The following is a 25,595-nucleotide window of genomic DNA, read 5'->3' as shown; positions in this document are numbered from 1 at the left end:
GCCGTGTAGCCCTGGGAGAGGGGCCCTGAGGGCACAGACACGGGGTTTCCCTGCCCCTGCTCAGCCTCGTTCCCATGGGTTGGTTTGTGTTCCCTGCGCGGGCAGAAGGACCCTTGGTCCCGTGACTGGAACAGTTCCTGGGCAGAGCCCCGGCCATGCGGCTGGAGAAATAAACATCTCTGAAACAGCTATCAAGAATCTGTCTGTCCATATATATTTCCTTTCCACGGGACTCCTGGTTTGATATATGCGTGTTGCAGTATCTCCACTGCAACAGTTTAGGTTGGACATTAGAAAAAGGTTTTTCACCAGAGTATGGTTGGGAACTGGAACAGGCTCCCCAGGGCAGTGGTCACAGCACCAAGCCTGACAGAGCTCAAGGAGTATTTGGACAATTCTCTCAGGCACATGGTGTGATTTTTGTTGCTGTCCTGTGTAGGACCAGCAGTTGGACTTAATGATCCTTGTGGATCCCTTCCAAGTCAGTTTATTCTGTGATTCTGTGGTTGAGTAAATAAATGATGAACTTCACCAAGAAAGTTTAAAACTCAAAAATACCCCAAACCTCGATAGCCTGAAGACTTTTCAGTCCAAAGTCTTATACTGATAACTGAAATCAAGGACAGCCAAGCAGACATTATCACTGTGATATCTTAACAAGAGGGCATGAACACCCTTTGGATAAAATGGAACAAGATCTAGAGAAATCTGAGTGTTTGAGATTTTGGGTTGAAAAGGGCTTGCTCTGGATTAGTGAATGAAAAAAATGATATTTGGGAAGTAGTTGCATTGTAAAGGCAGTAGGAAAAAAGAAGGTGAGGGCAGGGTAAGAGAAACAAGTAAGGCAAAGCTTAAAGTATGGACTAGAGATAAGCTGTGAAGACAATGATATGTTTTCCACAAGAATTTTGTCTAAGCCAGCTAAAATAGTGGAATTTAGTATTGTCTTGCATAAATTGCAAAGTATCCAGGTGTATATTTAATTATATTTCAGATTATCTTTTAAACACCTTTTCTGTGATGTACTCCTCCCTATAGTAATCTGTATTCAGAACAAGAAGCTCTAGGTATATAGTACGTGCAAACAATACTTTGAGTTTTTACTTTTCACTTTCCACGTTTGCTCTGAATTTTCATTTTTGATGACCACAGAAATGAAAGAATCTAAGGCAAGATCTTTATATCTCATCTTGACCAGTTGTGTAGTCTATATTTTGCTATTTCATGATTAAAAAAAAAATCTGAAATCTGTATGAATGCAATCTTGTATTTCACAGCTATGGGCTCATATTGTTGAAACAAAAAGTCCTTTATTATTTCCACTAAAATTATTTAAATAATAAACTTTACTTAGTATTTACATACTTAGTAGAATTATCAGAAGCTTGCTTAATTAAAGACAAAGGTGTCACAATAAAGTGTTCAAAGAGTTTAAATGACCTGACATTGAATTTCCATTTTTAAAGGAGATTTGGGCACTGAAACATAGTAGTAGATAACATCTTAACTCTTAGACATAATTTTTGAAAATGGAATGTAAATTAAGCACTTTTGAATGCTTATTCCCTTACATAGCTCCATGGAGTCCAGAGTCTAGAAATTGTTTTGCCATTGCCTTTTCACATTTGTCTTCCCTTGAAAATACTGTAAAAATGTTCTTCTTCTCATGGGCACATGTAAAAACCATTTTTTATCAACTATATTTTGTGCTGGTATCTCCTGTCACCTTCCCACTAGCCTTCCTTACTTCTTGTCACATCTCTGAACCCGTGGACCATCCGGATTTAACTAACTCTCTGCAGCTCCCTGCAGAACGCGTTCCTCTGTCAGCACATATGCTTCTCATTCACCAATATTGTTATGCATTCGATTCTCCCCCCCCTTCTCTTTTTTACTGCCACTACCTTGTTGGCATTGTAAAAAGAGAGTACCTTTAAAGGGCCCTGAACCACTGTCATTATATGCTCCAGACAGCAACCCAGGGTGCAACCGGCATCCCACCACAAGTAGGAAATGAGAAATTCTGGGCTATAATGAGAGCTATTGATTTTTTTTTTTTTTTTACAGCAGCTTAACATAGGTTATTTAGCTCAGGTGTTCCAGTAATGGTAAGGCATATGGAAAAAGCAGTGCTTTGGGCCCTTGAGCTTTTTCGGATGTCTTCCACCTCAGCACACGAATCTGTAATTCTCATGAAGAAGCCATGGTAGCCCTGGCAGGGTAGGATTTCAAGCATATACCATATACCTACTCATGTTATTTCTTGCATATCTTTAGTAGCTGCACAATTATAGGATTTTCCTTGGTATCCTGCATAGTGGGTCCATTGTCTTCACACACCGTCTTCTCTGAGGCAAGCATCCTTTTCTTCCAAACATTTTCAAGCAATCCTTTGGAAGTGTTTTAATTTTTTTCCCCTATTTTTATTTTTTTTTCCTAATTAAAAGAAGTAAACCTTTTCTACATGAACATTTTTTCTTGTAGAACGGACAATCGATTTACCTTTGGGATTCTGCAGACTTGTCCCCTTTTGCAGCACAGCTGCAAAGCCTGAAGGACTCAAGAATGTGAGGAGAAAACCGGCCTGGGCCCCTCTGGCTTCAGCATAGCTAGGATTTCACCCCATGTGCCCTGAAACTGGAGGTCACGGCCAATGTCTGCAATATGAGACCAGGATGAGGTCACTAATCTAATCATGACCTAAGCTTATGTTGGAATTCTTGACTTTGAAGAGACAGATGCAAAAGAAACCAGTTTTGGGGGCCCTAATAAACCAATTAAATGCATCAGTGTGGTGTCCTCGTTCACCAGATTTTATATTCATTCAAACTGTCTTCTCAGGGAGATTCTGTAAAGATGTTGTTCTTTTTCTGACTCAGAAGTGCCAGGAGGAGTATGACTTTGTTAAGTGAGATTGAACTTCTGTTGACGAATTTTTAGGACAACAGTTATCCATTTCAATAAAATCATACATCTTCTAGGGCCCTTAGGAACAGGAGAATATTTAGTATGGAAAACAAGAATGGTTTCCACACTGAGAAAAATATGAAAAAAGGATCTTTTCAAAATTCAAATTCTTCCAAGGAAAGAATGATCTATTTTCTTATCTGTGTCTACTGTCCTGTCAGTGTTTATGAGTTTAGGATACATGCATAAGTCAGGAAGCTGGGAGCATTCTTTTGCAGAATAACATTTTTACCTTAAAAATTTATAAAAACATGAACAGTTTTGTACCTGAGGCTTTAGGTTATTGTCCTCCCACCCTTACTTCTCTGTGGAGGAGTTTTTAATGAAATTTTTTATGTTATTTAAAGTACTGGAATTTACCTAGAGGTGTCACGAATGGGCAGAGTACAGGAAAACAGATTCTTTACTGTCATTGGTAGACAGTGTGGGGGATTGTTTCTAAAACTGCGTCAGATAAAAATGCTGTGGTTTTCTTTTGTCTTTTAAAAAACCCAAACAAATAAACAAATAAACAAAAAGGCCCAAGCAATCTGTGGTATATATTTAAATCCAAATAGCTCAAATATTAGTTTTTTTTTTTTTTTTTTTTCAAAAATTACTAACTCTGTCACGCTTTCAGAACACAAAAGCACTGTGGTGATGAGTCTAATAGAAAAGCTTACAAATAAACAAAACAAATTAGTAAACAGCTTCAGAAATTCCCATCTCCTGACTGATAAAATCAAGCCTTCTGGGAAAGCATTGTGACATATAGAGAATCAGTGTATGAATTCATGTAGTATTCCACTGTGATTCATTTTTTGGCCTTTTAGCTAGCAATATGATAGTGATGCCATACAAAAAGAGTACATTTTCTTTAATAAACCAAAGAACATTCATCCAATTAAAGCACTTCATAATCTACATGGCACCTGTAATTTCTGGATATATTTATTATTTCTTAATGTCAACAAAATGTATTTAAATATAAAAGCACATTCTTTTGTCCTGAGAAAACAGATTTGGTTTAAGCCATTGAAATGTACAACGAAGAGGAGAAGAAGCGGTATCTCCACTGGACTTCTTATTTTCGACATCTGGTTGTGGTCCATTGGGAGAAATGTAAGTAACAGTTTACCACATGGATTACAAATGTGCTGAATTGCAAGAATGAATATTAAATGAAAATATCCATAGCACCTGCAGCTTGTCCGGGAGAATTCCCCTTGTGTGTTGTGGGTGGGTTTTCTGAAAAACCCCCAGTGAGATGCGAACTGCAACTGCAGCTGCTTGTAGTAGCAGCTTGTCTAGTGTTACTGAAGAGTTTGCGGATTCTGTTCCCTTCAATGAATCAACATTGATCAGGGCTGCCAACACGCTAAAAAAAGAAAGGGAGGGAGCAGGAGGATTGCAGGGGAAGGATTATGAACATTATGATTATTCCCATAGGTTTTGAATGATCAGGAAAAAAATTAAAATAGTGATTAAAAAAAAAAAGAAAAGAAGAAAAAGAAAATGAAAAGGCAAGCAAAATGCTTGATGAAATATAAAGGCAGCTTGATGTAACTGGGTGAGAAAGCAGTGTTTTCTCTGTCAAAAGGTCAGGCCTGGTTTTTTCTCAATAGAAGCCCTGCAACTGTGTTTTGCTGACTTCATGTACATTCTGTATATACTGAGCACTGTACATATGTGATACTTGGCTGGATTTCAGATGCAGTGCTAGAGGGGATTAAACAGTGGGGAATGTTTCCCTCTTAGTATTAACTTTTTATTTTAGAGAGACCGAGTTAATTCTACATGAACATGCCTTGAAAACAGAATGGCTCATTGAGAAGTGTGCGACTCCCCATTTTGAGTTCACCCTCCAAAGAAATGGTGAAGAACAGACTCCTCATGCTTCATATCTTTTTATCAGGCCTCTCTGAAGAGCACTTGCACATTTAGGCATAGCATAGTGGAAATCAAAGGCAGACCAATGCTGGCAACACAAAAAGGGAGTTGCTAGTCTTTCCTTTGGGTTTTATAATGTCAAGATGATAAAAATATGAACATCAAGTAGTACTTAATTTTTTTTCTTACTGAGAGAAAATAATATTTTTAGCTGTGAGAGGCTGCCAAATTATTCTGTTTTGGAATTTGTGTAGCATCTTGCTACTATTACAGAAAAATGAAAGATTTTAGTGTACATTTTTTTGGACTTCTTATTCAGGTCCTCAAGGAAACCTCAATCCTGCACAAGAATTAGAAGAGAATCACACAGCAAACACTTGTTACTCTGAGGCAGCCTCAGTGGGTGACTACCTCCAAATGGTACTTTTACTCTGGAGATGATACTTCTGCCTTTGGTTCTAGCCAAAATGCACAAATATTTGGAACATGTCTAAAGAAGCCTATTGAGTTGAACTGTTTATATGCAGTTCCAGATTTTGCATCCCTAGGTTTTATACCTCTGTGAATCACAGTCTGATGCTGACAGATGGGATACGGAACACACCACCTCAGTAGTGGAGGCTCCAGCTGGGTGCTCCTGCTATTGCTCATGAGAATATTAAGGTCCACATCCTTAAGAGGAGAGGGAGTGAATCAGAAGAGAGAGCCCCAGCTAATGAGGCCAGGAGGGGCTTTGTGTTGGCATACACCAAAAGTAGGAAAAGAGGGTTCTTTATCTGTTTTTCATGAAGGAGGAGTTTTATTCCTTTCTGCCCCTCTAGAAGTCATGTTTTCATCCAAGTTTAACAGCTCCCAACAGGTTCTCCAGCAATATATTGTGCTGTTCTTCTTGCCTCCTCTCTCTCTATTCTTTCCCTCCCAGGCTAACCCCAGGCATGCCACCAGCAAAGAATTAAGCTATCCAGGAATCTTTGGTGGGGAAACTATTCTTTTTGCTTAAAACCTTTCATGAATTCAGTTTCTAAACCTCTTGAGAAATATCATGTGAGTCTACACAGAAGGACATCTATGTAATGGTCTTCAGAGACATTGCAGACCTTGGAACAATATCTTTAAAGGAATCAGAACTATAAATGTTCCCAAGTAAGGCACAAATATTGGCTGTCCCCTATAATGAAGTGAAATTCATTCACTGAGAGAGAAAAGGTCTCCTATCGTGTGTGGCCTTTTGTAGACACTTCCTTGTCTTTTTTTCCCCAAGATAAATAAAGGTTCCAAAGGAGTCAGCAAGAATGATGTTGCTTCTGAGTCCCATTGACCTGGTTTGGACATTGCTGCTGTGAGGCACAATGGAGGAGACTGCAGCAAGGAACAAGGGCTTTTGTCTACTTGGAAGCTTCGGGAGATGTTTGGTGTGCGGCTCTTGGGGAAGGGCCCTTGTGCCCCATCCCAGTCCTGTTAAGTGTTGTGTTCAAAGGGATGTGCAGTCTCCTTAGAAAGACCACCACACTGACAGAACACTGAACTTTCTGTACTTCACAATGAATTTGTTTAATATTTCACAGGGAAAATTGCTTTCTGGCAATTAGGACTAATGGCTGTGTTTTGTGCTAGACAGAAACAATCTAAGAAATGAAAAAATGCTCCTGCATTTTTAAATTCTTATACAAAGGCTCCTGGGTTTTGACCAGGAGCAGGTGTTCTGCACACTGCAGGCCTTTTTTTTGCTACTGGTTATTGTGTCATTAGAAATCGAATTAATCATAACTTTTAGCCCATTGTGACTCATACAAAAGTTAATAAAAAGCTTGACTAATCACCACTGGAGGTGCCTCAGCTTTCTCTGGGGGAAATCAGTGGCCTTGACTAACACATCCTTCTAGCATATGCAGACATACATAAGGAAGATGCTATGGCTCTGCAGGGTTGCAGGACAAGTAAGGGAAGAGGAGAGAAGTGGCAAGGGATCATTCATGTGACATACATGGAGTTGCACTAATCAGAGGGAGATTTTAATGGATAGGAAAGCTCCAAAATGAAAAAGTTATAAAGCACATAGCATCACAATACCAGCTCTCTAGAGCAGTGTACTCCATGTACAGGAGTGCACCCCAAAAGGGCTCCTGGTGATAGACTGTTGTTCTGAGGCACCTCCAAGGGCTGTGGTGGTGCTTTCTGCAGTGGGCTCTTGGTCAGCTCTCTAGGGAATTCTCAGCTTGGGCTTCCAACACACAGTGCAAAGACATTTCCTAAACTGTGATTTAAACAATAAATATGTCAGATCAGTGGCATCTTTTCTTACCAATCACTCTTACAGACACCATTTTCCTTGCTAAAAATCCCTTACATGGACACCTGCATGTGAGTCTGTGGCAGAGCTCATGGGGTTGCATATAATGAGTAAGTTAATTGGAAGATTAGCAATTTCTCTTTGGGCCTGGTTTTTAATATTTTGTCATGAGTTTACTGGAAGTGTGCAGCTGAGACCTATATTACCACAATGCTTACAACGTGTGACTTTTAATGGACGAAAATGGAAAGAACCTATCTTTCTGGTTAGTGAAAACCCTAATTACTCATTATTCCCTCCTCCCTCCTTTTGCACACTCCTTGGAGCCTGCTGGTGAGCTGCATAGAGGTGTTTCTTTTACAAGGGCTGTTATAGAGACACCTGTTAGGATTGATATAGTTAATACTGCATCAACATTTCCATTGATTTCGTTTATGACCCAGCTGTAAAAACTCCTTTTAGTCTGAGAACTGATGAATGATGACTGAACCAAGGAGCTCAGGGAAAAATAATGATTGTAAGTTACTAGAAAACAACATCAAATTAGATGAACTAGATATAAAGAAGTTTCAGAAGCTTGCTTTGCATATTTATATTGTGAAAAATATATATTTTTATAATGAAAGTATGAAAGTTTTTAGATATGAAAGTCTGGTGCCTCTGTGTACATTTAAAAAAAATAACCATATCAGGCCTTTTCATGTGAAGAAACAGCTCCTGTTAGCAGTTTGGCTAATTATTTTGCATTAGGAAGTTCATTGGTATTTTAGTAGCAAATTCATAAAGGGATATGATTTAAGATATAATGTCCTTTCTGTTTTGACCAGATTAAAAAATCACTTGATACTTTCTGGAGAGGGTGGAAGAAATATCAGTGATATTTTCTCTTTGTAAGATGGGTAAATAATATGGAAAATATAGACTTTTTGCACTACTGTTTATAAAGCAATGGCACAGAAGTTCTGTGTGTTCTGTTCAGAGACAATACATGGAAACAAGTGGCCCATGTGAAACAAGACTTGGTAAGGTGCCTCATGAACTAAATAATTTGTCTCACCATCCCCTTCCTCTCATAGTCCAAAACCACAAAATGCAACCACATGTTTGGCTAATAATCTTCCAAACTGAAAAGAGGACCATTAAGGGAGGGCAGATCTGGTTTTAAGCTCAAAAGAATCAGCCATTACAGCAGTAACAGACACCCTTCTCCAAGTGCTCCGAGTGTGGGTCCCATGTCCCATCCCTTCTCCAGCAAAGGTGAAGTCAAGTAATTACAGGCTGGAAGCAATTTCACCTGCAAGAGCTAGACTACAACAAAAGAAGGCAGTGGTGTCCCAGGGATGTGAAATTACAGGGAACCTGGTCTAAGTGTCTGAGATAATCCATGTCCATATGCAAGCAAAGGGTGCTGTGCATGTGTAACTATTGGTACTGAACCAGAGCTCATTCGTTGCACCTGACTTGGGGCAGGCACTGTTAGTTCCATTACAGTATATTGTAACTTAATATTTACACACGGAAATAACTGAGTGAATGGCCTCAGCCTGGGTGACTTATGCTACACTCATCAAGGCAGTCAATCTCCTGGAGGGTTCCAGATTTGCTTAACTCCTGTGGGTTTGCTAAATGTGATATAAATAATGGGGCTGGCATCACTTTCCTCAACAAGAAGGAAAGACTGATTTTCATAGTAAAAAAATATCCATTTGTGAAGACAATATTGTCTAAGGTAAAATGTGAGAGCTGGGGTCTCAAAGGATGTGGAAGTTTAAGAAAATGTGAGATCTGATCCTGAGTTCACTGAAGTCATGAAAGATTTCCCTTTCCTCTATTAGTGGGTATTGAATGAGCCCCTTGGATCAACAGAAACAGAGGAAGACCCAGAAACAAGTTATCATGACATGTCAGAGTGATGACAACAGCACTCAGAAAAATATGAAAGAGTAATAAATGTGATGTAAAAGTAACGCTTTTATTTTAATAGTTGGCATTTGCTCTTCTAGTCCCCTTGGTTAAGTGCCAGGATCAAAGTATTTAATATCCATTAGGCATTTTAGTTCTGATTTTTTGATCATTACTCACTTTCGGTAGCCCATGTTCATTTGGTGTTCTTTATATGATGACTAAGACCAAGTTCTTACTGGGATATTCCCTATTGGACACCACTGGTGAATTTACTCCAATAGACAGCCCCTGAAAGTAAATAGATTGAGTTTATCATTTTCACATGATGAGCATGAATATATTGCATGTATTCATTCTAAGTTTCAGGTGACACAGGTGGTTGTACACATGTGCACATGCACAGATAGACGCAAAAGATCTATCTGTCGATTAGGAAAAATTTCTTGCAAAGAAGACTATGTCATTTATTTTATTGAGCTCAAGTTAATCATATTGAGCTATGCAATGAAGAAGCATTTTTTTTACAAGACAATACAGTCTCCACATGAATTACAGCAAAAGACACCATGTTTTTCACAATGGTCTTCACAGCCCAGAGTTAAGATGGCATTTAGACAGCTGATTTATAACTAGTGGGAGACAGCTATCTATACTTTTTACCAGTGTGGTAGAGTTTTGATTAAGGTATTTAGATTTCTGCTACTCTGCAACTGGTTTGGATGCAATTTTGTGCCATGGGGTTGCTCATTACAGATGTCTTGTGACAGTCCAGGCAAGTGGTGCTGTCTACAATCTTCTCAGTTTGATGGACTGGAAACCTGTGTCCTTCTGCCTGCTAGGGACCAGACTAAATGAGTTAAGGTTGGAAGTGGAAGGACAGGTGTGCTTTAGCAGAGAGTACCTGATCCCTCCTTTTCTTTCTGGGAACTTACCTGCTTCATTTGCAAGCCAAAAAACCACATTTAGTAAGTTTATAACCTACTTTAGAAAAGCCTGATTAAAGCTGAGTAAAGAGCAGGATGTCTTTATGCATCTGTGAATATAAAAGAGACTTGCTTTCCTTGATCTTGCCCACCAAATACTTTCTATCCTCTTTGGATTGAAAAAAAAGGCAGAGTCATTGAAAAAAAATGGGTGGGCCATGCTTTTATTTAAATATTATTCAGGAGAAAAAAAAAATCCTTGCCATACCAAATATCTTTTTTCTCAATCATACTTTGATAAATGTGTTCAAAAATGCAATTCAGAGATCATTAACTTCATTTTAGTAATTAAAATGGTACTTATATATCCACAATGACATTCTATTTTATCTTTGCCTTCTGAAACTTGTTTATAAAACCCCTTAAATTTACATTTGAAACTAATTTTAGCATGAAGCTTATATTCAAAATTTATGGAGTGTCTGCAATATGTTTTTACCATTATATAAAGGGTAATTTTTTTCTACATATACATGTGAGGTAGGAATAGATATAAAAGCTTCAAAAAGTGAAGAGAAGTAGCATCTAAAACCAGAACATTAAACCTGTTCCTAGCACATGACTTTTAAGATATATTTTACCAAATCTTTTAATGCTATATATTTCTCATATATTACCTTTCATCAAATTTCAGTTTTGCATAATCCTTACATTTTCCTGAAAAGGAAGAAAAAGTGGTAAGCATAGTTTTGTTTGATGAAATCAAAGACTGAAGTCAGATATTTGAGAACTAATGCATATCACTAAATGAAATCCTTTCCCATTCCTCCCAGTTTGCTATGATTTATTCTCAGATAAGAGTTATGTTTATGACTGGAGAATCCATCATCAATTCTTTGATATAATTTGACCTTCTGTGAATAAATGAACAAGGTAATGAACTTCAGCATAAGGAAAATCAGACAATTTTAAACTGCATTGTATAAATTTTATAGAACATTGTATGAGAAATATAAGCACTATTCAGTCACTGAGTATTTCTTTCCATCACTCCACTGACTGCCACCATTCCAGGTTTAAAAACTTCAAATAGGCACCTTTGTCTAGCATGCAGAGTGACTTCTAAGAGCTGAGAAACATTTCCTGCAGGGTACAGAGATCACCAGCCTTTGAGACCAAATTATGAGAAGGTCAAATCCTAACCAGGGTAGTTTTCATTATTAAGTAGTGTAAGAATTACAGAGATACTTGAACACAAACATTCCTTTTCATTTTTTGTTCTGGTTTGAATGGAAGAATTAACATTGCTATTTTATTGGAATATTAGTATCTTGTGCTGTAAATGCTCATCAATATGGCAATTGTTTTATTTTCGTAAGTTTTTTACAAATTTTACTGTTTCTAAAGCAGTTTATGTATGTTTTGAACAGAATAATTTATGCAAGAGATTATTTCCTTTTTAAATGTTTAGTAGTGATTGTCATGATATGACATTTATGATAGATATCCTCATGACCAGGTAGAAGAACATGCAACTTTCTTTTCTTAATTGAAAAGGGAGTTACGGGACTACATGATGTTTGGCAAGAGCAGTCTAGGAGACCAAAACAATGTATTTGGTTTTAGAATGACATAATCTATATGGATTGTCCCAACTAATAATTTAGTATGCAATTTAGTGTGTGCTATAATGTCACAATTTCAATGGCATTTGGTTGCTCAAAGCCACAAGATGCTTTTAGTCTGAAAGGGAAAAGTAGTTTTGACATTTCATCATCACATATGTAGTCATGGTCATAATTCATGCAGAGTTTTAATATGACCAACTAAAAATCCATAGAGAATAACTTAGATAATGAAAAAATGGGAGGTTTTTGGTTTTTGTTCTTGGTGTTTTGGTTTTGTTCGGGTTTGTTTTTTTGTTGTTGTTGTTTTCTCCTTCTTTCTTTGCTTTTTTTAGTATTTTGATTTTGGCTTTTTATATACATAAAGACCAAGATCCACTTGTAATTTCTGAATTTTGAAAATGGTTGACTGATTCAAAACCTGATTTTCTATGATGAGTGTATTGTATCCACGATACAGATCCCCTTAAAGACTCAGGAAGGCCTCTCTCAGCTTCCAGTTTAGTCAGTTTTTCAAAAGAATTTCCCAGACTTTGGTTGCCAGACTTTAAGTCTCCAGTGATCCCTTTCTCATTGCTCTGTTTTCAAGTAGTGTATCCTTTTTATGAAATTTCGCTTGGGAATGATGCTGATCTTGACAAAAGTGAGGTGGAGATTTTAGTAGTTTGTGCCAGGACTTTGGCTGCTATTCCTGTTTTGTAATCACCTTATCTATGAGGGGTTTGTATTACCCCATCGAACTAACCAAATAAATAAATACCCCGGTATAATACACACCATGTTATTCTACTTTGCTAATTTCTTGAAGGATTTTTGGCTGTAGTTAGTTGCGATGATGTGTCTTTTTTCCCAGTATCATTCCTGAGGTCTAACAATTATCATTTTTTATCTAGCTGAAGCATGTATCATGTATAAAAATTAATGACCTAAAGAGAAACCCACCAATGTCCAAACAATTAGAAAGATTCTATCCATGGTTATTAGGTCAGTCACAGAGACATGGCACTTGTGTTTAGCATTTAAACTGCTCTTCCTAATAAACATATTCCAAGTTTAATCCTATTTCAGACTCACTTGAGTTCAGCTTGGGTTTAGATCTTCAGTTGCGTTCTGTACAGACTGTGATTTAACTGGCATACATATTATGTCCTACCATAACCCACATCTCCGAATGCTCTGAGGAACAAATAGACAGTTTTGAGTCCTAAGTTAGTTGTGGTTCCTTTGCAAATTACACAAGGGATGGTCAAGATGGCTTGTGGATCAAGCAAAGCAGAAATAGAGTATGTTCGCTCCACGTACTTTTATTATTTTTGTTATGTGCGTTCATATAGGACCAGGCTGTTTTTATCTTGCTTATGCTGACCAGGTCTTATTCTATCTGTAGTGTGTGGAATTCTTTCTAGTGACAGCTGCTTGGTGAATAACCATGTTCTTAGCCATGATGCAGTTCTAGATTAGTTTGCTTCCTACTGGGCAGGTGAGCACTGCTACAGGTATGTGTCTGTGGAAGCTGTTGATATCACATCAAAAGTGCTGAAAAGAAAAGCATTTAAGAACCCCTTACAGTAAGAAAAGCATATTCTGTATTGGTTTTGTGAATTAAGTTATTCAGGATTTTATTTTACTAAGCAGTTTTGTGGTAATTTTATTTTTTTTTTCATATTAGGTGCGCAGAAGGCAAACCTAATATAATTTGTGGAGATTCTGGCTTTATTTATTTGGTGGAGGCTTTTTTCCTACAAAAAGGTGATTGATAAAAAAAGAGTTGCACTCCGTAGCACAGTGCCTTGCAGCTTTGGAAGTTTCCGAGTGCTGTGCAGGCGAGTGGAACTCCCAACCCCAGTTTTGCTGTGCAGGCTTCACCTTGTGATGCACAGAGATAGTAGGAGTCTCAGAAACCAGAATGTAAAGCAACAATCTTCCCAATCTAGAAGTGTTGAGAAGAGGGAAGATGGGAACAGAGACTGCGGCTTAAGCCCTACACTCTGCTGTGCAGAAATGCCTATAGCACATTCAAGACAATGAACGGAGAGGTGAGTGAGAGATCCCTTTGGAAATAAGTACTAACTGTCTTCCTAAAGGGTGGAGGAGAAAAATCAGTTTTATCTTGTAAATTGGTTGTTGAGAGCATAATTTCTGAGGTTAGAGACCATCATTTAACACCCCTCTCCCCAGCATTTTTGTGCCTACAATCTTTCCTTGCCTAGGGGAATCAACGAATTACACTGTATTATTAAGTGCTAATGCTTTAGTGGATGAAAAAGGAAACAAAACAAAACAGAAATAATCTACAACCAAATTGCTTCTGACAAAGTCTCTCTGTTTTGCATATAGTTTTTCACAATTGCCATACTTCTGGTTTGAGAAAAGAATAAAAAAATAAGCAGATGAGCCTCTTTAATAAGTTGAATATTAATATGAAAAAACTCTCTGTTGACTACATTCCTAAGATAAATGCAGTTAGCTTAGTAGAGTTTAGGGGAATGAAAAACAGAGCAAAACTAGAGGTTTTTCTTTTTACTGCATTATTTCCTGCTGTGTGAGTTTTGAGAAAAAATTAAGTTTCACTTAGTTGAAATATTTCAGACAAAATGCACAGAGTGAAACAAAGTTATAGGAAATAATTTGCAGCATCTTCAATTTTGCAACACTTATTTTACATTGCCAGAAATATTGCTTCTCTTGCTCTGTAAGTTTTGCTTCTGCCTGACAAGTAAACAGTGATTTCAGTATTTCGACATATTTCTGAGGAAGCTGTTTTTGGTCATGCCAGTAAATTTGTAATGAAATGTTTAATTTCTGAGTAGTGTATTAGGCTGTGTGCATCTATAGAAACTGTGTGTCTTTTTGAACCCTCACAGATTCTTGCAGTGTTATGAGAAACATATATTTCATATAAAGCACTTTGACTATATCTATGACAGTAAATAAAATGGCCAGAGATTGTTGTCACCTCTGGTGCATTAATTATTTAAAGTCTCTTTACACTCCATTGCCCCCAAACCATCATACTGAGACAAATACCCAACATGTCAGCTCCTGATGATGTCCCAGCTGTAATGTACGTCAGTGACAGTCAGTCTGGGTGAAAAATTTGTCAAGGTAAAATCCTGCCATACTTGTTTATGCCCTAGCCCTGGTCTGTGTATTCCTTTAGATGAGACCTAATAACTGAGTCACTATGGATAAAAGATTCCCTGATAACTTGCAATGGTGTGTAGGAAAAAGTGTCTAAGCAGATAAGCAAATAATGGTGGTTCAAGATTTAAAAGGAAGATGGGGTGACACAGATAACCCAGCCATACTCTTCTCCATCATTGCTTCCCTTTGAGTAAAGGAATTGTATTTTGGAGGAGAAAAAGGAGGGGGAGGAGTACAGTCATTCATCTCTGTAACCCCAAAGCTGCTCCTGTCAAGGTCAGTATTGCAGGAGCTTTTTATCTTAGTAATTACAACATAACCAGTTTTCTCCGAAAAAGGTGTCAGCAAGAAACTGCTCCTTGTTTTTGGTCCTGGAAAATGCAAGAGTCTGGAAGCTTCAATCTGACCTTCCAAGACTACACAGTGACCTGGTTTTGCTCCCTCCCACGCAGTGAAATAGGCAAAGGGCAGCACAGGGCTAGCTGGGTTAGCACTATGAACATTGAGGTTAAAGAAATTCTGGAGTTTTCCCTGTTTCATTACAGAGCAGGGACAGAACATACTGGAAAAACTGCAGGATTTCCATCCTTGTTGCAGAGATAACGCAACAGTTGTACTACTTATAGTTTAGGGGCTGAAATAGTGAAAAATTTTTCTATGTGTTCTTAGAGGGAGTGAGAGGGGAGTGATCAGAAGCGCTTTTTAATTAAACAACCCCCTTTTCCCCAAAAACACCTGCATAAAAACTGTGCATACAGTGTACAATACATGAAATTTATCATCGTTGTGAGTAGGCTGGAGTGAGCTAAGCTTTCCAAACACTGTTCTTGCTGTGGAATGTAGCCATTCTTTATGATAGTCTTCAGGGCATAAGTATTTCTAAACCCAAAGTGTTTCGCAGCATATTTTAAATAATCAGTCATCATATTAAATGTTCTCAGTGACTCCAGTGTTTCTGAATTTGAGCTACTTCTTATTGCAGAAAAATTACACAACAACAGTAGAGAAAATAACTATTTCACCCCCAATACTAGCTCATCAAAATGTAAGTATTTTCTCCCTATTATTTTATTTCATTTCAGTGTGGGTTTTTAAAAACCTATAAAACTGCTGGGCTTAAAAAATACAAATCTTAAACCAAACTTGTAACCAGCATTGTCCTTGGAGCTCTAGAACTAGCCTAAAAAGCAGTTTAGGGTAGAAATAGAAATTCTCCTGTTAGGGAAAACTGCAAATGGTAATGTTTAGATCTGTAGCATCTGTGCAATATAATTCATGTCAAAAGAACTATGTAGTGTAAGCTGGTCATTATGACTCCCAATGAAGCCAGTGCTCACAGGAACACATACAAGCACAGAACAATCAATTCCTCATCTTTTAGACATGTATTTTTTTAGGATGGAATGAGTTAGATATTTGAATATTTGAGGTATAAATATATATATATTTACATACAGTCAAAAAATCTTACAACACAACAGATAATTATAAGCATAAATAAATATAGACTTGGGGCACTCCTCTCTTGAGACACAGAAACTAGAGAGACTACACTCATAAGGAAGCAAGAGAAAAGGACACATGGGATTTTTGTTGATATGTTTGCTTTTCTTAAATATTCCAGTCTAAGAAAGATGGAGTACTTGTGTTTCGAAAAGGTTCTGGAAGCATCAAACAGTCTCCTCTATTCAGCTGGTCCAGTGGATCCAACTCCAAAGCGGATTCTTAGGATATAATCAAATTATCACCATGTTCAGTGAAATTTTGGATTCAGTCTGGACAACTGAAATGAGACCAATTTTCACATAAAATGTATGAAGTGCTAAAATGAGGTTTATGGAGCCATGAGGAACACATTCTCTGTTACTCCAATTTATGTAAAATTCATGTGATTTCATGTTTAATAAGAATATTGGACTTTTTAAATGAACCTTCAGCAGTTTTGAGTGATCCTTGAGCTGATTTATGCTTTGCATTCTCACATGATTTTGACAATGAACCAGATAAAATTTGGCAGTTTTGACTGTGTTTCGAGATTTTGAGCTTATTTGGACCTGAAACACAAGCAAAACTTGTAGCTGTGAACCCACCCAGAAAGAAACTGAAGAAAACAGTGACTCGGCCCTCCATAAAATTAAATCACGGATTTTCACATAATTCTGGTTTACAGATGCTAAAATTAGGTGAGATGAATCCTGTGCTTCAGCCACACCACTGTTGGTGACAAGAAGCAATAGCTTCCAGATGTAGCCTGCATGGGCACTAGGAGACACATTTCTATATTCTCTCAGTTGTTTCTTCCACACGAGCAGTTGGCATGGCAGAGCTTTTACACAGTGGGAACCCAGCTCTACCCGTACACCAATCTGCTCACCTGTCTCACTAACTGCACTCACCCAAACCCATCTCATCTACTTAATGTATATTCACCTATGGCGTGTTACACTTCAGCAAGCTTTTCATTGACAGAGGCTTTTTGCCTCCTGATGCTGGTCCCACATTCTCAGGCAGGAGAACAGACCTTGAAAACATCTGGTTTCTGGCTGAGGATGGAAAGCCAAGATGTTTCTGCACTCAAGTACTTATCTGAAGGATCTGTCTGCAGCTCTACTAAATGCCTCTGCCTTGACAGACCTGGCAACAACTGCTGTTGTGCACCACTTTAGCAGGCTGGAAACTTCTGCACCACACTAAGCAAAGCTGTGTATCAGTACTAGCTCTCCCATCCTGCCAGCAAACTTAGGTCATGCTAGAGAGGTATGACGTGGAATGAAGTTTTTAGTTTTGCACTACCATAGGCATAAGAAGCAGTACAAATACAGATTCAAAACAATTAAAGAGGGAAAAAATATAGCTCAAGTGAAATGGGAGTATAAGGATGAAAGAATTTATATGCACAGACAAATTTTGCATAGTTGCAAGTCAGCTATAGTTTATTAGTGTATTTTCATTTATTCCAGTGAATCACATCCTTTATCATCTCAGCTGAATTTGCCAGTGATGGAGAACTGAACTGTCACTGCTGATAATGGTTCTAGTGATCTATGCATGAGCTGTAACCACACTAAACTGACTAGTTTGTTTGGTTTCTTTTCTGTTACACCTTTGGGCAGCCTCTGGCTCTTAATTATTGCTCTCAGAGCTCATTTTTAAAACAAAAAAGCCTTTTCCAGATGATTGAGAAAGTAGTTTAACTTAGTATTTTTTTCCTGATTATCCTTCTCCTTGTATGCAGTTCAGAAGTTTAGGATGTTTTTGACTTTAGTACCAAAACAGGAATAAATTATACCTAAGATTTAAAAAAAACCATGCACGGTGAGCAAGCAGTATACAATCTGACAGAGTTTTTCCTCCAGGAGGTATCTTCTCAAACAGTCAGGTTTGTAAAGGAATTGCAGAGCAAAACATACTTTTTGCTAATGGTCAGTAGTAGTTTCAAAGTTTTTCTGGCATGTGTCATTCTTATGTAAGATTTAAAAAATGTTCTGTCCAAATTTAACTCTTCGGAGTCTCAAAGCATATCCCAAGCTTAAAAATGACAACACTGCAGGCATCACAAAGAAGCAGATCATAAGCAAGCTTAAAACACTAATTATATTGATGTAAATGACTCTTGGGTTGAACTAAAGAATAAAAAGGTCAAGAGTAGTCTTAAGGGTTGCCCAGTAAAACAGTAGCAGGGGAGAGTGAATGACAAGTTGTGTGCTGCATTCTCTCACTGCAATGAACAGTATGGATTATGAAATGACATGAAAGGGAAAGCTCTTGCACCTCAAGGAAACACAGCTCTGACCTCTAGCAGGAAGAGCACCTACAGCAAAATCTGACCACATCAGGTTACTGAACTGTTACCCACATGAAGAAACACACCAGAATAAATGAGACTATTGAGATGGTCAGCTTCCTAGAAGTGTTTGCTACTTAAAATTGATGGGAGACCAATGTGAAAGAGAACATGTAATTGATGTGGGAGAAAATAAAAGAAAAATGCAGCACATCCTTTACCCTTTCCTCCCCCATCTTCTTTCTTTCCTTCATCTCATTCCATCCTCTGTGACTGAGGGGGGATGACTTAGCTGGGACACTTCTTTGAGGCCATGAAGAAGAAAAGCGACATCACGAGTTCTAATGATGGAGACCATACACAGCAGAAAACTTCAATGTAACAGATGACTTATAAAATATTAGGATAACCCCAAAATTTTGCCACAGGAAGAAAATATGAATTCTAAATGAACACAGTGTCTTAGGACTAAAACAGGCAGGTACTGTTGAGAAAAACTCCCAGAAGGAGAGAAAGATCCCACTTCATATTTTGACACTGAATGCAAACATGCACCAGCTAAGGGAGAGAGGAGTAGGCAGAATCTCAAGCTGCAGTGAAAAAAAAATGTAAGCTCAGCAAACTTTCCGAGGTGAGGCCAGGCTTTGAAGAAAGAAGAAAGGAAAATAAGGGAAGAGAGAGGGACAAGCATTTGCACTCATTTTAGCCAAGACACTGGAACAGCTAAAAAGGAGCTTTGGAGTCAGATATATTTTAAGTTTCTGGTTTCATATTTCATTTTTTGTTTCCAATTTTGCAGTCAGGAGTTCATCTCACTGTTTGCTAGGACACATTTCTTTCCTTCTTTAGTCTTGCCTCGTGTAAGAACGGGCTGTTTTGGCAAGAGGAGTGAAATAACCTGTGATGCTGGATTAATTCATGCTAGACATTGTCCTTTACCATGTGATGAAGGAGAGCAATGGGTTTAGGGTGCAGAATGTCTTGTGAAGTTCTTGCTTGACACAGCCCCCACATGGGCTCAAAAACCCCAAGCTTCTCAGAAGCCTAACTGAGCCAACAAGGAACTGTGTAAACTAAAAACTGTGTAAACTAAAAACTGTGTAAATTAGTATGTGAGTGAAAATGGGGCAGAGTCCAAATCATACATTAAACAAGACTTTTTTTTAGCTCTCCCAAACCCTTCCAGATGTTAAAACAAGTAAACAGCATGTGACAATTTTGTTTTATTGTTAATCCTGGTATTAAGGTCCACTTCACCCTGCTTTTCTACCTTGCCTCCTTATTACAAGTACTGCTTGACGTTCCAAATGTGTCAGTGTTAGCTTTCCGTTAAAGGTAGAAACATGCACAAGGTCACTTTTGCTACAGAGTGAGTAAGATAAATTTCAAATGTAGCCCTGTTCAAATAGAGCTGGGAATTATTATATTTTAACAAAAAAGTATTTGTTCTCCTTTGTGGTGGCATCAATGGCAGTTCTTATATGTAATGCTATTACCACTAGTGGCTGAAGTTCCCCACAAGAGAATGATTCAAGACAGATGACAGTAAAAAGTGGGGAAAAAAATGGGATGTGGTTACAGCAGCAAAAATCTCACTTATTAAGGTTATGTTTTCACTGCAGAGTTACTCAGCTGGTGTCCCCAGTTTGGCAATAACAAAGTCCTCCAAAGAAACTGGAGTGATGCCTTGATCTAAGCAAGATGAATTGCAGAGCTATAGATTAGTGTGTGTGCTAATTATTCTTCTTAGTCCGATAAGTAGCTCACTTTGCAGGGAGCATTCCTATACCACTCTTGTGCCTTACTACAGTTCCCTCTTTGCTTCACTCTGTTCATGGGAAACACTCAGTATCTTCAGAACCATACCATGTCTCCATGGAAGCCCTGTCTTACACCTGCGACTCAGACCTAGTTATTGCTATTCTGTTCATCATAATACACTATCATAAAGCTAAAGTTATCAGTGCAACAAAATATGGAAGGGTATTTAAATTAGCAAGGACAAATTAATCTTCCTTCACTGCAGATATTTAATGGTGTGGAGTGTGATCCACAGGAACCATTCTAGGTGTCACTGTGACGCTAAGATGAAGATAACCTTAAAAACATCTGTTCATTGTCTACAAAGAGAGGGGAGCTGAGATGTAGACCTTTACATCAGTTAAGATGAATCCCCCTCCAAGTGACTAATCTCAGCTGGGACAGAGCTATCACTTTTTTTACTGCCTTGAGTTCAGATCACTCTGAACTCATTGTCAGAGTGTGTGCTGGATTGCAGTGTTAAATCAAACAGATTAGCTGAGGTCATGAGAGATGCAAAGCAGGGTGGAGTACAAGCACTTAGAGTCAGACCCTGGTTACCTGCCCTTTCCAGCTGAGTCTGGTCACTGCTGGGGTGGGTGCCCCTCCACTTCATGCCTCTTTTCAGTGTGGTTTACAACAGTCTGCTCACTAATGAGCATCTGTCTCAACTTAAATGTTGTGGTTGTCCTAAGATTGATGTTTGCCATGAAGGTGGAAGGCTAGACCAGAGATAGTGGAATAAAAGGTGAGTGCTTGTACAGACAAGTGCCAGACAGAAGAAAAGGTCACCACTTGCAGCGGACACTGGTGCAAACAGACCTTTTTAGCTCTTTCCAACTTGTTAAAACTAAACTGCCTGAATTCACACTGATTGTGTGAATGAGAAAAGTACTTGCACAGGCAGGGATCTGCCTGAGCCAAGAAGGAGCGAGTTTAGCTGAGAGACCATAGCTAAGAGTTAACAAATGAGTGCTGGGGATTCTGGAGAACCCATGAGCTTCCATGTAAGGGATCTAAGGAGTCCCCAGACATGATTGTTGTCTTCCTAGGGTGAACCTGTTCATTGTCTACAAAGAGAGGGGAGCTGAGATGTAGACCTTTACATCAGTTAAGATGAATCCCCCTCCAAGTGACTAATCTCAGCTGGGACAGAGCTATCACTTTTTTTACTGCCTTGAGTTCAGATCACTCTGAACTCATTGTCAGAGTGTGTGCTGGATTGCAGTGTTAAATCAAACAGATTAGCTGAGGTCATGAGAGATGCAAAGCAGGGTGGAGTACAAGCACTTAGAGTCAGACCCTGGTTACCTGCCCTTTCCAGCTGAGTCTGGTCACTGCTGGGGTGGGTGCCCCTCCACTTCATGCCTCTTTTCAGTGTGGTTTACAACAGTCTGCTCACTAATGAGCATCTGTCTCAACTTAAATGTTGTGGTTGTCCTAAGATTGATGTTTGCCATGAAGGTGGAAGGCTAGACCAGAGATAGTGGAATAAAAGGTGAGTGCTTGTACAGACAAGTGCCAGACAGAAGAAAAGGTCACCACTTGCAGCGGACACTGGTGCAAACAGACCTTTTTAGCTCTTTCCAACTTGTTAAAACTAAACTGCCTGAATTCACACTGATTGTGTGAATGAGAAAAGTACTTGCACAGGCAGGGATCTGCCTGAGCCAAGAAGGAGCGAGTTTAGCTGAGAGACCATAGCTAAGAGTTAACAAATGAGTGCTGGGGATTCTGGAGAACCCATGAGCTTCCATGTAAGGGATCTAAGGAGTCCCCAGACATGATTGTTGTCTTCCTAGGGTGAACTTTAAAAATTATAAGATTCAAGCAAGGATATAACTAATATTAGAGGCTGATAGATGAGCAATTGATAAAATGAAATGGAGAGAAATGATGCAGTGTCATGATAGTTTTAAAGACCAAGCTTTAAAGATATAAATATGTAGGTGTGGGTATTCTGTCTAAAGGCTTCAGCAATGCAAATTGGATCTGCCTTGAAGAATTAGTCTCAGAAAGCACACTGATTAGACTTGGAATCAATCAGTTAGCCGGAGACATGCTCATCAGTTCTTCACTCTATCCTTGCATTTTCAAGAAAAAACAAAATACAGACATTGTCCAAGACAAATTTTCTAAACAGAGTTTTGGAGAAAGCAGTGGTTGCTATAGCTAACCATGATTACCATGATTATCCATTTGAATACCAGCTCACCGGGACAGATGACTGGCCTGATCCTGGGAAATGACAAAATTGAGAGTTGTCCTCTTTGAGGTTTGATATGGGTGCATTTCAGCCTACTGCAAAGAGTTTCATTTGTGTCACTCTATTTATATTCTCTATCACATACATGGTTGCATAAACTTATCCATTTTAGAATGTAAAAAAATGTGCACTGGATGTAAGCACCTTTTTTTGAAAGTTTGTAAACGGCATGTCAAGGCAGAAACTGTAGGAAAATGACTTCAAAATCCAAGTGATGCTATAGACAAACTCACCAAGGAGTACCTTATCTCATATTTCAGCAGACAAAAGCAAGACTATATCACTTCTCATTTAATGTGTGAGTAGACCCCAGGCTATAAAAATCAAATAAGACTCAACTAGGAAAAAAGCTCGGCTAATTAAAAACTTACATGAGAAATGAAGAAATGCTGTAGGGCCAAGTACACATTGATTTCATAATTCAGATCCTGTAAGCTGCTTTTCCATTAGTTGGCAAAACATTTCTCCAAGCTTTGCCTTGACTAGAGAGTGCTGTTTTTAACATGATAATGAGCTTAGCATCAGTTTTTAAGTCCTTATCACAAACAGAATTAGAGCTGAAGTAATCAGAACAATATAAGATTTACTTGTATCTTCTCTTGCTCTGTTAGCAGTGATCAACATGGTGTCGTCAATTAAGTCAAGTCTTCTCTTGTGTTTGAAGTTTTGGTTATGACATTGCCTGGAAATTATGTTGCCTGGAAATTTTCTTTGACAAGCTGGAACATCACATTTCCCCATGGATCCCCTCAAGGCTGATGACAGTGTTTTGGTCATGAATTCTGTTTGTGGGTTTGCATGCATTTTCTGAGTATGATGTGTAGGTACAAAAATGCTGTTAGTGAGGATCTTCTTGTTATTTTTCTAAGTCCGTGAGAGACTTTTCTCTCTCACAGAAGAGGTAGCAGGAAATGTAAACAACCAAGCCACCTGCAACCTTGGAAAGTCTTGTTTATGGTATAGTAGAAAATATTTTGATAATGGATGTTTTAGGATTTTGGCCAATCGCCCCCAAGGGGTAGCTGGTCTTTTGTCCAATTAGACTATGAAGAAAAAAGTCAATAAAAGAGTTTGTAAAATAATTAAATAAATCAATCTTGCTACACAATTCCTACCTGCTGGATCTTCTTCTCCTCCTCCTCCCTATAGCTGCGGGACATGGTGATGTACCGTAGGAACCAGGCCTGCGGTAATAATGATGCATTTCCAAAGAAGTATGATGAGAACATCTGTATGGAAACTTTTTCCTTGTTCCTGAAGAGTTTGCTTATGACCTTATCATTGCTTCACGCACCTGAGAAATTTTGGACCATCTTCATTGTGACCTTGGTAATTGTGAAAGCTTGTGAAAATTAATAATTGACATTCAGTTACATTTGGGCATTTAATTACATTGACAATTGCAAACCCACTGTAATATATGGTTTTCAATGTCCTTTACCATGGTCTCTTTATGATCTAGTCAATTCTATTTCCACTATCAAAAGTAAGTCTGGCCAATTGTTTTAAAGCTGGAGACATGATCCTGATTAAATCTGAGGTTCTCCAACATCAATAAGCTGCAGATTCTCACCAATCTATTCAATGAAGCCCATAGCTCCAGCCTGATCTACAATTGTTTTGGAGTTTTGCTTTGGGGTTTTGCTGTAGGTTTGGTTGGTTTATTCATTTTTGTAAGAAAATAAACCCAAACCCAGATTTTCTCTTTTTAGCTGGGTAAGCTGAAACCTGGAGAGGTCAAATGACTTTGGCAAAGCCAATGCACAGGTCAGGGCAGAACAAGACCAGCACTCAGAGTTGTAATTCTGTATCCCATGTTCTCATTGCCCTGGCACATGTTTAGATGTCTCAGTGCTTTACAAAGTGTGTGAGTACCACCAACCTTGTGTGATCAATTCAGAAACAAGGCAAATGCACAAAATCTGAGATGTAAATGAGGTAATTCAATAGACTAAGGAAACCAGAAAATAGTTCAATGCCACAGCATGAACAAGAGATGAAGCAGAAGAGAAACAAACTGTGATTTATTGAATTAAAAGAAATTATTTAGATATGGCTTTACTGAATATTCTTCTGTAAACCTTGTTTTGTCTAGCAAAGTATTTATTTTTAGTATAGGCTCCTTTTGTACGTCCATTTCTGACACTAGGGAGAAGCTAGGAGTATGTTATATTCACTGAGGTTCTCAACCATTGAATAAAGGATTCCAGTGGAACTCTACCTGTCATTTTTACCATCAGAGCAGATACTCTTCAACTCCAGAGGCCTAAAAGAAGGCCTCTCCAAAATTTTTTGTAACCACCTGCTAAAGCGCTGTGTTGGTCTTTTGAAACTGAAGCCAAGACAGTAGTGCTGTTAACCTATTTTGTTAGCAGAATGTGCTGCCTTCTGCTCTCAAAGGTGGCACTGCTCTGAGGATCATTCGCAAGGTCCTAACCAGGGCTGCTCACCATTGTGTGCTGTTGGTCCATGAAAGCAACAGAGAGACACCTAAAATTAGTCTCATAAGTAAGCATATGTAGTGATGGTGGCAGAGCTGGGTGACATTTTCAAGACCAATTATACATGTCTTAAAACTTGACCTGCATATATGTGTGTTCCTGCTCCTTCTGTCTGGACTTTTCCTGGATATTGGCAATGCTCTGCACATTAAGGGTCATGACTGCTCTAGGGGTCACGAGAGAGTTCAGAAGCTTGTGGAGGATATTTTAACAAAAACAGCAACAACAACAACAAAAAGAGATAAATAACATGAAAAGCAAGTTATGCTGTGTTAACCTCTGATTAAAAGCAACAGCCCTTCATTCAAACACCACAGTCTTTGCCCTTGATGTACTCGACATTTAGAAGGGTTTTAGGAAGACAGAGGAGTGAAAGGGCAAATTTTTATTTCAGCTAATTATCTGCCCAAATGGGAGGGGGGCTAGACTAACACTGAATGCAAATAAGAGAGCACATCTGCAGAAAGAGAAGGCTCTGCTCTGTGGGTTGTGTTCATCCTGTCTACTACATCTACTACCCC

This window comes from Corvus brachyrhynchos, unplaced genomic scaffold (genome assembly GCF_000691975.1).
Source record: "Corvus brachyrhynchos isolate BGI_N302 unplaced genomic scaffold, ASM69197v1 scaffold116, whole genome shotgun sequence".
In the NCBI taxonomy this organism is placed as follows: Eukaryota; Metazoa; Chordata; class Aves; order Passeriformes; family Corvidae; genus Corvus; species Corvus brachyrhynchos.
Note: the sequence above shows the minus strand (reverse complement) of the source record.